General features: G+C 39.5%; 1 protein-coding gene and 1 long non-coding RNA gene across 12 annotated transcripts in view; both read right to left on the bottom strand.

Moving 5' to 3' along the window:
* The window catches only part of PHACTR1 (phosphatase and actin regulator 1), a 298,139-nt gene that overhangs the window by 251,873 nt on the left and 32,181 nt on the right, over positions 1-14,085 (bottom strand). The window lies entirely within an intron of this gene.
* LOC140682325 (uncharacterized) overlaps positions 1-14,085 on the bottom strand; it is a 57,076-nt gene that overhangs the window by 27,329 nt on the left and 15,662 nt on the right. The window contains exon 2 of the long non-coding RNA XR_012053908.1: positions 1-14,085. This exon is cut by the window's left edge and continues 27,329 nt beyond it. This is a non-coding gene — a long non-coding RNA (uncharacterized lncRNA).

Raw genomic sequence — 14,085 nt, 5'->3', positions numbered from 1 at the left:
TCTAGCAGAGGTGACTGTGGGAGCAGACAACAAAAGCACTCCCGATTCTCTGAAGTCTCTGTCTGTTGAGTCACACATGGAGGGGGAAGGCTCTCAGATGTGTTTTTAAGTAAACTATCACTGTCATAGTCCCTGTGAGAAGGATTAAAAATATGATTATAATAATAATGAAGATGATAGCAAAGACAACAAAAACAACAGTCTGACCCACAGTTATTTATGCCTGGCTGTAGTCAGAGGCTTGAGCTCTGAAGGGTCTGGTGGATGATATGCCAAATATTTGTGCAGTACAGATGTGATAATTTGGTTTCCATACCAAAGCACTGAGTCCTTTGATTTTAGCAGCTGGAAACAAATCGCTAAGCACACTCACACGCACTGTATCTTTGTAGTAAGATCTTCAAAGGACTCCAGCAGGTTAGTCTGGCTTTTTTCCTCTCAGCTTAATTCTAGCATTTTTGTAATCAGTCTGTGTTTTTCCGCATGGCTTCCCAGCAGATCAGTTAAAGACAGACGCAAAGATGATTTTCAAAGAGCTGACCTACATGCAGTATGCAGGCTATGGCTCTAGATAGGGCTCCTCAGTTAAGCTTTTAACGCTTTGAGGAGAACAGAGACTTATCCCAAACTTCCAATTATCCCTCAAAACTAGAGAAGTATGTTGAATAAATCCAAAGGATGAATCTACTCTCTTTCCACCACTGCATTTCCTTAATTTTCTACTGACAGTCTCAGATGATGGTTATCCAGTTGAAAGGCTTCTGCTCCCTACACAACTGAAAATTTTAATCATCAACTGGGGTATTGTCCTACCAGACAACTCATTTTCACAGAATGTGTTTACTCTGTAGCATCAGATGGATGACACCCACATTTCCTCATTCCTATTTTTAATCCTATTTACTAACACTTCAAGGTAAAACACCAATCCAGGAGGACACACTTAGACTCTCAGAATCATAGCAAATGTTATGCTTGTACCCGGTGTTTCCTGTGCAACACTTTGCAAAAAGTCAAAATTAATAGAATCATAAAATATCCTGCATTGAAAGGGATACAATCAACTCCAGCAACATTTTTTTCTATGGCTTCCCCATTATCATGGCAGTCTGCTGGTTCTTGCTAATTAACTTTTCAATTAAAGTAGGTGATTTTCACTTAGCATTCTTCCTCCACTTTGAGTTCCAAGATGGTTGTTCCCCCCTTGGTTCAAGTAAAAGCAGCCTCAGGGGTGTCCTGTCTTGGTCTGCTGGTAGTTATGCATGATCTTCTACCCTTAATCTAGAAGTCATTTTAGCAGTCTTTGTTTTGCTCCTGCAGGGAGAGCATCAGCATAAATACCTTGAAAACTTGCACTAACTGGGACTTGGCACAGCAAAATTTTGTCTTCTATAGGTGAAAATTTTGGTTGAACATTTGAAAGGATTGGCTGCTTCTCTGCACTATCCCAGCAGCACTGAATCACAATAGTCTGAGTTGGAAGGCACCTCTAAAGGTCAAGAAGGAATCTTTAAAGGCACTGGGCTCAGCATATATTTCTAAACTGATCCTTTAATATGTAATAGTTTTACCACTGTTTCTTAGTGAGAAGGACGAAGGAAAAAAGGGAGTGAGGGACTCTGTCATCTGTCAGCTCCTTGACAAACATGATGCATTGAACAACCACTCTTGCTGTCCCCATACAAAAACTCCTCCCTGATTCATCTATCTGAGCAACCATTACTACTCAAGAGTTCAAAAACTATTCTGCTGCTGCAAAAACTAAAACACAAGCACATTAAGTGATTCCTTCCTCAGGGTCTGTGGTATTCTCTAGCTACTATTCAAATCACAAGCTCTTTATATCTTGTTCAGTAATGACCACACACTAACCAATAATAAATGTCATTGTACTCTCTTCAGACCTTCTCTGGATGCTGAGGAAAGAGAACTTGGCAGCCAGCAGCACTTCTTTTATTCAGGCAGGATCAAGTTTCCTGGGGTTCCCTTGTTCAACTCTCTTCTTCTTTCATCTTCTGCTCATACATGCAGTTCTTTTTCTGTCCTACACAGGATCACTCTGTGTTAGTACTTTACATGAGTGTAATCACGAGTTATAACAAAAAACAAACAGCATTTATGAAATGAGCAAAGTTCATTTCCTTAAACAGCATGTTACTGACTCTGCAATCTACTGCATTTATTCAAATGTCCATTGATGAATATTTCATTACTTCAGAATAGGCTTCCTAGTCATTGTATCAGATTAAGCTCCAGGCCATTAAAACATTTAAGCAAGTACAGGACAGAATTTTAGGAGTGTGGATGATGCTATTGAAAGAACTGAAGCAGAATCAGCTGCACTCTCAACATCTGCCCACAATGCAGAATAAGAATGTAAGAAAAAGTTAATTTCTACCCTTGAACATCCGCAAAACACGGTCTGTTTTCACAGTACTTAACAAACACATTCCTCCCCAGGAAAAGAGGTTGCACATTAATTGCCAGGAACTGTATGCCTAAAAATAAAGACACAAAAAAGGAGTCTTACGATACTGATGAAGTGAGAAGAATCTCAGAGCTTTGAGCTAGATTCTTGACGGCAATAGAGAGTGCACTAAGAATAGCTAAAGAGTAGGAGTAGTCAAGGCTGAAAAGTTTCTAAAGTGTTTTGATTGCCAATTTCTTCATGAAGCTCCTAATCAGGCTACCTCTTATGTGAGAAGGTTAAATCTGCTGTGGAGCCTAAGTGTCTTGAAAGGTAGCTGGGAAACACCTAGTTCTGGCTTGCACACCATTCAGTGGAGAGCCAAAACATCAGTAATAACAGTAAGTGTCTTGGATTGGTCAACAGAGAGTTCCTCTGGCTATAGGAATTATTTAAACAGAGACATGGTGAAATGTTAGAGCCAAGGCCAAAAGACATCTGTGAAGCATCTCTCTCCCCATGCTGCATAGTTTGAGAGATGCATAACAGAAGGATTAAAGAAACCCCAATTCCACAAAAAACTCAACATTTACTAGGCAGGTAAAAAACAGAATGCTTGGTTAGATAAGTCAAAACCTATTCTGCCACAGCTCAACCAGAATCTCTCTTCTCCAGAAGAATATACATATTATTCCAGAAACTGCATTGCATAGTCAGTCAAATCCTTGACATAAGAAAGTCACCAATAAAATTCTGATGAAACTCTGGAGTGCACAACTACAACAGAGCTTCAAACTCTGAGCTTTTTCAAAGACAAACCAACACTAATACCATGGGCACCAGGACTCTGACACTACCTAAAGACCAGTGCCTATCTTTTTGAGAAGGCACGTTTTTACCTGCCCTGGTCATAAGACTTGTTTTTGGGCAGATAAAAGGGAGCTGGTATTCTACATTCACAGGAGATTTGGAGGGAAAGCAAACAAACAAAGTGGACTTGACGGAAAGACCACAGCAACGGAATAGGTAAGAACAGTAGGGAATCATGTGATCTTTGGAAAAAAAGAGTGTTCGTATATGCAAGTACTGCAAAAGTAAACTCACAAGGGCAATTTATGTAGCTGTATTAACACTGTGGTCTTGAAAGGCTCTAAGATCACTGAGAGTAATCACTTGACAGCCATTAACTTTATAAAAGCAGTAAAATTGTTTTCTTTAAAGACTGTTACCTTTGTTCTCAACACCACAGATTTTCCATCTGGAATAGATATCTTCCTCTTACATAGTTTTCTGTGGAAAAAATCTGCACTTGGAGCTAAATATATTACAACATTATGTCTACAACTTGAAGACCTCTGTGAAGCTGCAGCATCCTAGGACTGTCACACATCACCACCACCCTGAAGACAAGCAAATAATTTTTCTACATAATCCTGTTTCAGAAAATCCAGGAATGAAGGCTCCCACAATACCACATGAATGGACCCTGAACCTGCATGCCATACAGCTGACTGCTGAACAAACCGGTTCACCTGTTCAGAAATGTCAACAGAACATAAGAAAGGTAATTTTGTGAGGATTATTATTTTAGACCAGCAATAATAAAAGCTGGAGTAGGTGGGGATTTCACTTTCTTTTCATTCTGGGTCACCAGTTTACAGCTTTCTGCAACTTTGCTTTTGTACACTAGTCCAAATTGCCTTCTGGTATTCCATTAAAAATGCTGTGTCAGAAGGGCTGGCTTTTTTTCCTTTCATACCCTCACCTTTCCTTTACTTAAACAACTGATTCCCCTGTCCATGATAAATAAAATACTGCAAGAACTCAACAGGTTTGTAGACTTTCCAGCTGTATTTCTGCTCTGAATTGTAGTTACTTGAAAGTATGATAGTACCATGGATAATGCTCAGATCCTCAGCTCCCAAAACATAAAAGGATTTTTAGGTGCAGGAACCATGGTGCTCCACTGAGCAGCTCTCATTTCATGCCCTCAGTAACCTGAGTTTCAGGCTAGTTTTTCAGTATACTCATAAAAGTCTTCATTGTGGAAAGGTTGATGTTCAAAGATAGTTAAATCATTTATATAAACAACTAACTACAATCAAAAGTACTGCATTAAACATCACTCTCCTTATCCTTACTGAAAGCATTACATGAGAAGATATAGTAACATTCCTAGATGATGTTCCAAGGCAATGAAACTGGACAAATGGCAAAGGTCTTATTGTTTTCAGTGTATCACAATGTAATTTTAAATTTAATTTTGTCTTACTGCTTATATTTAAACTCCTTTCTTGTCACCTAGAGGCTTAAGCACTGCCACTGTGGGAGCCCATCATTTAACATTCCTCAGAGAATTCATAGCAACAACTTGAGTCATCGCCATTCCGGTGACTCACTCCTGCCACTCAATATACACCACTATAATTTTAAGTCACACAAAATCATCTGAGTGACAGCCAGCAGCAGCCCTATGATTTTCTGGCTTCTGCATCATTACATTTATCTTCTTAGCACTTCTTAGTGCTCACATGTCTTCACTATACAAAAAAAAGGAATTTAAAAAAGTAATGTCTATTAACATAACAAAAAAATCCAGATCCTTTACATGCATACAGAAAAAAAAAAAAGTGTGTTTCCACCTGACTGTTTCAAATCACTGCAGAAATGGTCATGAGAAGTTCTCATTGCCACCATAAGGGATCTAAAGCTGCTGCTTGCAAACTGTTTTCAGAGACTGACAATAACCTAAACCCTAGAGGGGCACTTTAAAACGACAAAGCCTACTGCCTCCTTGTTTCATATCTTCAGGGCAAAAGAGGGAAAGAAGTAAATATGCAGAAATGATATCTACACTCCTTTGCTTTCACACCAGGGATACGGTAGTCTCCTCCCAAATTTAATCACATACCAAAGGTTTGTCTTTGGTGACACTGTCTGAGACCAAGACAAGCACATTAATTAATGGCAGAAACATTCTTTAACTGTAGAAGCTGAAAGTTGCATCAAAGTAGCTGGGAGGTGGAGCCAGGTATCTGTCTGCTTCCATCTACCTCTTTTTGAGGAAAGCATGAGTACACATGCCGGATGTAATGGCAGCATTTGGGGTTTAGGTCAGCCCAGATGGTCTGGGGAGCCAGTTGAGAGGCTCGAGATGGGCACCTGGAAAAAAGCAGTGAGTGAAGTAGGCAGAGGGGCAGCTATAAATATTCAGGAGATGCATGTGTTTTTAGCATCCTGAAACCTACTGCTATGCATCTTTGTGGTTACTTGATAATACACCTACAAGAGGCTGTGGAGTCTCCATGCACAGACTGGTTCAAACCCCAACTTGACAAAGCCCTGAGCAACCTGCTGTAGTTGATTGTCCTTTGAACAAGGTGAGATGATCTCCAGAGGGCCCTTCCCACCTCAACTCTTCTCTGAGAATAACTTACATAGTGCACACAAGTAGATCATTGCCCCACAACACCTCAAGAATACAACATGCAAATGCATTACATAGTCTTCAGGAGCAGTACTTAATTGTCAAAGGTATCAGTAACTGCTGTCAGCAACTCAGCGGGAGTCTTCCAGCTCCTAACAAATGGCCAGTGTCACTCCCCAGTTACATATTTTCCAATAAATCAAAATTTTCAGCTTCTATAATCCCTTGATTTGACTCAGGTTTTCTTGAATTTCAAAAAAAACACACAAATACTTAAATGAAACACTGAGGAACCACTTGGTTTGGTTTGGCAGCTGGCACTGCAGAATATATTTCAATCCTATTGGGCATATTTTGTGACATATTTCAAAATAGGGTAGCAAGATGAAACTTTCAGTAGATGGAGGATGTGTCTGCCTTTTGTCCTGTGGTCTTCCCCCTAGACAAAAATGAATAAGCACTGATTTCAACAGACAGTTTATCCTTGCCAAGGATAAACTGGATAAATTTAACCTAGCTAAATATTGTCATAAGAACACAGTAACCCTAATTTTTCCTTTGTTTTGCTGCTCACATCTAAATAGTGATGGTCATATTTAGGGACTAGAGAGATAATGGTTCCTATTTTTAAGTTATCAAACAGAGAGAATAACTTTAAAGATCATTCAGTTCCAACTCCCCTTTACTTCAGGAGCAATTTGCACTAGACCAGGTTGCTAAAAGCCTCATCCAACCCAGCCATGAACACTTCCAGGGATGGGGCATCCACAGCTTCTCTGTTCCAGTGCTTCTCTCTTCAAGTGAAGGATTTCTTCCTTATATCTCATCTAAACACACTCTCTGACAGTTTTAAACCATTCCCCCATGTCTTATCACTATACACCCTCATTAAAAGTCCCTCTCTAGCTATCCTGAAGGATCCTTTTTGGTTGGATTTAATCCAACAGGTCCATGTCCTCATTATGTTGGGGATCCCAAAATTGAACACGGTAGTCTAGATGGGGTCTGATGAGAGTGGAGAAGAGAGGGAGAGTTGTCTGTATGCCTTTGTTGTACAGAGCATTGTAGGAGGCCCCTTTGTACACACAAGCACAATCTTTGGTCTTCTACTCAGTCTCCACACCACTATAGCTACAAAAAGCACCACATCATCTTTTAAGTACCAAAGCTTCACTACCAGTTAAATTCTCCATGCTGAGCCACATGTGAAAACAAAGTAGAAAACCTCTTTGTCTTCAGCTTCCTGAAGTCGAAACCTGAGTAAAGTCTGGCTTGTTAACAATTATTAAAAATTGCTGCAAAAGTTTATACCATAATCTTTTTCTCTACAGGTTTTCCAGTTAAATAACTTTGCAGGTCAGGGAACATATAGAGACAAAAACAATCTTAAAGTTCAATCAGGCAAGTGACCTGTCTTCAGGAGGCACCTTGTGAGCACTGTTTGTGAAAACATCAGTGCTCACAGACACAGATTTTTGAAACACTGAGAGCACATGAAAAGGAGCCAGGCTGATCAATTCTATTCTGAACAGCATGTCTGCAGCATATTTTCTAAACAACATCACGTCAACTTTCTAATTACATAAGTCCAAATAAACATTAATGAAAAGACTACTTTTATGAAAACTTAATTGGAAATTATTTTTAAATCAACAACTCTGACATACTGAGAAATAGTTCTTATTACAGCTTCTTTTGAGGATTTTCTAAAGCACTAATCATAGACCTAGCTGATACTACTTAAGTGAATAGAAGTTTTATTTGTTAGGCTCATGCCTACTATTGAAAACCACGAATTTGAAAACCCATCCCTTAAGAAATAACAAAAAGGTAACAGTATACATTCAACAGCAAATTGCTACAATAAAGAATACTCAGAAGAAAAAATTATGGTTGAATGGATACTGCAAAATAAAGGGAAGTGACAGTTTAGCAAGCAAATTAAATGCTCAGTGCCTGAAGAGCAGATTTTCAGGATTTCCATTGCATGGTTACTGTTCTAACTTGTACTTGTACAAGAGAAATTGCTATGGTTAAAATCCAGCTGCTGAAATCTTACACCAAGTTTCTTTCACAGGTGAGAATAGTCACAATTAACTGAAGCGAGAACTGTTCTAAGAGCATTCTGGGTCACAGTTGAATTAAATACTTAAGTACAGACAAGCTTTTAAGCTTACATTTATGACTTTAATTGCTCTAACTGGGACAGAGTCAATGGATAAAAGCAACAAAATTCTCTTGAGTGAGTATGTGGATGTACAAAAAAAGTGTTAAAGCTGCAAGTACAGCTTCAGTTTTGAAAAACAATGTTTGTACATCAATAACAGTGTCCCGCTGTATGAGTCATGTTTTTACATATGTTTGAGAAAACAAATGCAATACAAACAAAATACCACATACACCTTTATCCACTATAATGCTGCCAGTAGCACTTCTGAAGTATAGAAGAGCTCAGTGTTCTTGAACTAAGCAGAGAATGAATAGGTCAAACATCAGACAGGCTACATGAGCAGACACTCCGGCTTTCAAGCCCCTCCCAGTCCTGAATAATGGTCCTTTGTTGATGAACACAAGTATGAACGTTGTTGATGCTGACAACTCTTTGAAATTAGATGTCAGAGCAGCCATCCTCACGTTGCCCTTGCTGTGGCTTTAGGTGTGGTTCCACAGTAAGGCAATCCAATTTAAATACAAGATGATACAGGATTTTTCCCTCCTAGCTGCAAACATGTGTTTGTTGCCTAGGTGGTCCAGAAAACTGATGTGGCAAAACCAGTTGGGACCTATTATTTTACTAGATGGTTTTCTGTGCAAGCTCTAGATCCAGCTAGAGTGAGGTAATAGGTGGAGTTCATGCATGAAACAAATGATGTCTGACCATAGAAGGCAATCATATTCTTGAAACCTTCTTTCCACAATCTGGAAGGCTCTCTTCTAAAGCCATCACCCTCTCTTAAATAACAGCCTTTATCAGATACAAGTTCTCGGTCAAAGTACAAACAGCATGTATTTTCAGTTCATTAACACACTAAGTCAAAAACTTTTCATTACAGATTCCTCCTGTTTTGGTTGTTCTGCTTCCCCCCCCCCCCCCCTCAATGTTCTGAACGGTCTTACAGTTCTAAAATTTTCATAAATTTTAATCAAACTGCAAAAGAGCAAAATAGTGTTTTCCCAGATTTAGAAGCAGTATGGCAAACCAACTTCAAAGAAGGTAATTTCCTGCAAGTATAGACAAAATAATGTTTAAAGCTAGCCAACTTAGCCAATGTCAATTAAACTAACAGATGTCTCATGCCCAGTGATGGAGTGCAGCAAAGTACTTGTATAACACCATACTGAAAAAAGACAATGCAAGAGCAGGTACTTTCATCACCAAGAAGCTTTCAAAATATCTGGAATTCAGACTGTGGGTAGAGGAAGAAGAGATAATGTCCAGAAACTGATAACATTGAACTGAAAAGCATATTGTTTTGATGAATCCAGAGCTTCAAAACACAAGTTGACTGAAGATATTTAACAGCTTTAACAGTCTAAGCAATCTTCTTTGATCAAGTATATTTCCAAAGCACAAAGTCCCTGCCACTTCAACAGAAGATTAAGGAGTTTCTCTCCACAAAGGCTGGGATTCTGCAGGAAGAAGTCCAGTGGACTGTTTGGGAAAAAGTGAGCTCTCCACTGACCATGGAAGCAGCTTCAGTATTGTTTTATAGCATTCATTGCTGAATATTTCCCTTAGATATCAATAACACTACTTTATTCCTATTTGTCTATTTAAGAAAGAATTGATTTCACTTTTGCATCTAGAAATGTCCTGTCTGACAGGTAAGACTTAAATGCACATAGTAGTAAATCCACATTTGTGCAAAGAAAAAAAAATAAAAAAAGAAAGTAAAAAAGAGCTGCTTGTGAATCAGTTCAAATTTTCTGCCTGACAATTCTACTAACTTTTGTTCAAAGGTTGTTTCTCTAGCTTGTTTGGAAATGTACACAGAAACACAGAAATTACAACTGGCTGCTGCATTTGCTAGCAAATGCAAATAAATTTCATTGGTTTGCTCAGAAAATAAAATTCTGTTTTAAAAAAAAGGCAAACTGATTAAACTAAAAGTTTCAGCACACTTTATAAAATAATTTCAAAATTTATTGTTTCAGAAAGAAAGGAACAGATTTAAGCTTAGATTTAAGTGTGTTCTCTCAGGCAAGAGGGAACCCAACTGATAGGATGACACAGAAGTATAAATAAAGCGCAACTGATTTGTAGCAACTGAAATAATCAGGCAAAATGAAAGCTCTAGTCAGGATTTGAATACTTTTTATTTGAGCTTCCACATGGAAAGAATTTGAATTGACAGGGTGAATCATTTCTTGGAGTTTTCTTTTGGTCATGGTGGACTTTTTTTGTTTTATGCATTGTTTGGTATCATCATCCCTCTATCAATCTCTATGAATCTCTACTCATCCCTGGTGAGGACACATCTGGAGTGCTGCGTCCACTTCTGGGCTCCTCAGTACAAGAGAGACAAGCAGCTCCTGGAGAAGGTCCAGTGGAGGGTCATAAAGATAATTAGAGGTCTGGAGCATCTCTCTTATGAGGAGAGACTGAGGGAGCTGGGCCTGTTTAGTCTAGGGAAGAGAAGACTGAGAGGGGATCTCATTAATGCATGTAAATATCTCAGAGGCAGGTGCCAAGAGGATGGTTGTCAGAGTCTTTTCAGTGGTGCCCAGTGACAATATGAGAAGTAATGGCCAAAAACCGAAACAGATGTTCCACCTCAACACGAGGAAGAACTTTTTTACATTGAGGGTGGCAGAACACTGGAACAGGCTGCCCAGGGAGATTGTGGAGTCTCCCTCTCTGGAGACATTCAAAACACCTGGATGTGTTCCTGTGTCACCCCGCCTTAAAATGGGTGTTGAACTGGATGATCTCCAGAGGTCCCTTCCAACCCCAACCACTCTGTGATTCTGTAGTCTACCTCAAGATTACTCATATACAGAATTACCTTGAAAACTAAACTCTAAAAGCCACTTGAAAGGAAAAAAGTGAGGGATGCGTGGAAACCAGCTGTATTCTATATTCTTTTAGATTAAGAAAAAAAAAATAATGAAAGGAGTCAAAGACAACCTTGGAGGCTCAATACACATTAAAAATATATACACAGAAATATAAGTATATGGAAGGTATTCAACACTCATTTCACAAGAGATGCATCTATTTTTTCTTTAGATGACTGGCTCATAAATCAGCACTATGCTTCAGGAAACCACTCAAGGACACCACATCAATTTTTAAATGACTACAGACAAATATATGCTTTGCCACATGGCAAGTTTTGTCAGAAAATATTCAGGTTGATATTTTCAGAGCTTACTGTCAGTATGAATTATCAGCAAAACACATTACCACAAATGTTCAATTACACTAAATATATTAGTAATTTCTTATTTGATGGAATGGCCACACAGGCATTCCTTAATACGGGATCTACTACACTGACAGCAGATGGTGGTACCTAACTTGTTTGCATTTGGTAACAGGAAAGTGTTTCTTTTTTAAAAAGAGGGTTTGTGAAGAGAAGCATGTTTCCCCTTTCCATCTCTAGAATGGTTCTCCAAAAATGACACTCTCTTCCACTGCAGTCACATCTAATGACTAAATCTGGTTAAATCTACACATTGAAATAATGAAATAGAGGGTACTCGGCTGAGTACTAATTTCCAAAATCTCTCCCTCAGAAAGAAAAAGAATTTCCTGGAAGTTCACGTTCTTATCACAGTCTGATGAACCAAACCCCAGAATAACTAACAGGGAGGAAACCCCTCCCCACTGCACACAGGTACTTGAGCTTCAGACGCAATGCAAGGTTGAAACACTGCAGCAAGCTGAAATGAACCCTTACCTAGCAAGTGTCTTTCATCAGACATTGCTGGAGCAATGTCACAAAGACACTATCTCTCTTAAAAACTACAATTAAGGCTAGAAATGGCATTTCAAAAACAGGGTCATAGATTGGGAAGGGTTTGGGAATATGTATGTGAATGTATGAATGAGAGCATGTTTTTTCAAGATACGCTGGTACAGCAAATCAGCAGATTAAATCCCAGGTCTAAGAGATTCTTTCTGTGTTTCTTTTGTCTGGTTGAATACAACTTATCCATGGCAATGGAGTGGAATCCAACATTAGACATCTTATAAAGCAGCATCAAAAGAAGAGCATGATATTAAGAAAGGACAAGCATCATTAGATGACACTTTACTAAGTGGCGAAGACCCATAGGAAACAGCACAATGTTTCTGTTTTAGCTGAACCATACACCACCAAGACCAAAAGAAATCCTAAAAGCCAACATTATTTTACCTACAAATGAATTAATCATAAGCCTAATCCTTTGAGGATTTTTAAGCTTATCCTTAGGGTGAATACTTACATTTCATTCATAAGGTTGTGGAAATATAAATAAAGATACCTCTCTTAACTGGCAACCCTACTGGCCTGAGAGAAGGTGAACTACGACTGGCCTGAAACTCCATCTTCTCTCTCTTCACTTCAGATTATCCTTGACTAAGTAATCAAAACTCAATTCTGTGTGTGCACAGAATTGGCTCTCCTAGGAGATCTCTTATTTCTGCAGTAAGGGTAATTGTCGGAATCTGTGGGTATTGATGATTCCGAGATTCTAGAAAGTCTCTGTCTTTCTGCCCCGTTACCAAAGAAGAAGCCATAATTCGTCTGTGCTGTTTTCAAGGTTGTTTATTCTTGCTTATCTCTAACATGTTCTGCTGCCCTGCCGCAGGTCTGTCCTGCAGGGCAGTGTGTGGGGCTCTGCCCCTCAGTGGGATGGTACAAACATTATATACCAGAAACTACGTGTGCTATATTTACAATAATGTGCCAATATCTATCATCTACGTTGAACAGCGTGTCCCCAGCCTAAACCAATAGAAAAATGCCAACACTACAGTGAAACATGGAGGGCATGAAGAAGGAAGAAAAGGACAAGACACACCCAATTTCCTCCATCTTGTCCCCTCTGAACCCCTAATCTAGAAACCTAAAATTTTTACTTTTGCACCTGTGCCACACTTACTTATTACTCATATCAAACACTCAGAGCTTGTAAGATTGTAAGATTCAATCCTGTAAGATTGAAAACACTTTTCCATGGACAGAGATCAGAGACAGTGTCTCTCGGGGCTCTGTACAGGGGGGTTCCCGACCCCCTGCCAGGGTCCCAGGCCCTCCAGGGCAGCCAGAGGGAAGCCCTGGATTCCCACAGGTAATGAACATGTTGTTCTGACCCTATTGTTTACACTGACCTCTTCCAGCAGAGCAGCAGTTGAGTAGCTGTGATTGGGGTCTTCATTGCTTCAGCTTTGAGCCTCTAGCCAAAGCAGTTGAAAGGGGGCAGAGCAACATGAAACTATGAATGCACTAGCTAAGAACTAGGAAGTAGAAAGAACAGCACAAGCCTAGCCAAGGATTGGTATTCAAATACAATACAGAGAATTTAAATGATGCTCATAAAGATCACTTACTGGATTTTCAGTCACTTTACTTGCCAAGATTAAACATCTCCCTGGAGACAGCTTAAAAACTGCACTCAGAAGAAAGCCAGAGCAGGCTCCTGTGGATGCCAAAGTCTGTGGGGTTCAGGACCACTGATATTTATTTGACTAATAAGACTAGCAGGCTGAAAAATTCATGAACTTCATTCTCTTTCAGCTTTGAGAAGAACTGACACATTACTATTGCCCATTCTGGATTATTCAGTAAAAGACCAACCAGATCTATCAACACCTCACCACTAAGAAATATTACCTATAGACCAGCAAGGCAAAGGGTGCAAAAAACCAGGTAATTTTAACATGAGGGCTTGCATTATTTACATCTCATTCACACTGGGTTTACAATCACTAAGCTCATAGGCATTCCTTTTCACTGACACAGATCTAAAAAGGAAAGGAAGTATCCGTGCTTTTCAGACAAATATTGAGGGACACATTCTTGTGCCTTCAAGGGATAGCTCCACATTGGCAGCAGCACAGAATGGCATCACAGCAGGGAAGCCCTGAAGGGCAGATTTCTTCCCTGACACATGAGTAGAGCAGGGCTGGCGTGGAGACATATAAGTGACCTCAATGCTCCTTGGACTAAACATCTATCCCAGCTGGACATACATCCCAGCAGGAGCACAACTGCTCAGCAAGGTCAGGACTGACCACATGGGCAAAACAGGTCTTCTCATC

This window comes from Taeniopygia guttata, chromosome 2, assembly GCF_048771995.1.
Source record: "Taeniopygia guttata chromosome 2, bTaeGut7.mat, whole genome shotgun sequence".
NCBI lineage: Eukaryota > Metazoa > Chordata > Aves > Passeriformes > Estrildidae > Taeniopygia > Taeniopygia guttata.
The sequence above is the reverse complement of the archived record's forward strand: the minus strand, read 5'-3'. Positions and strand labels throughout refer to the sequence as shown.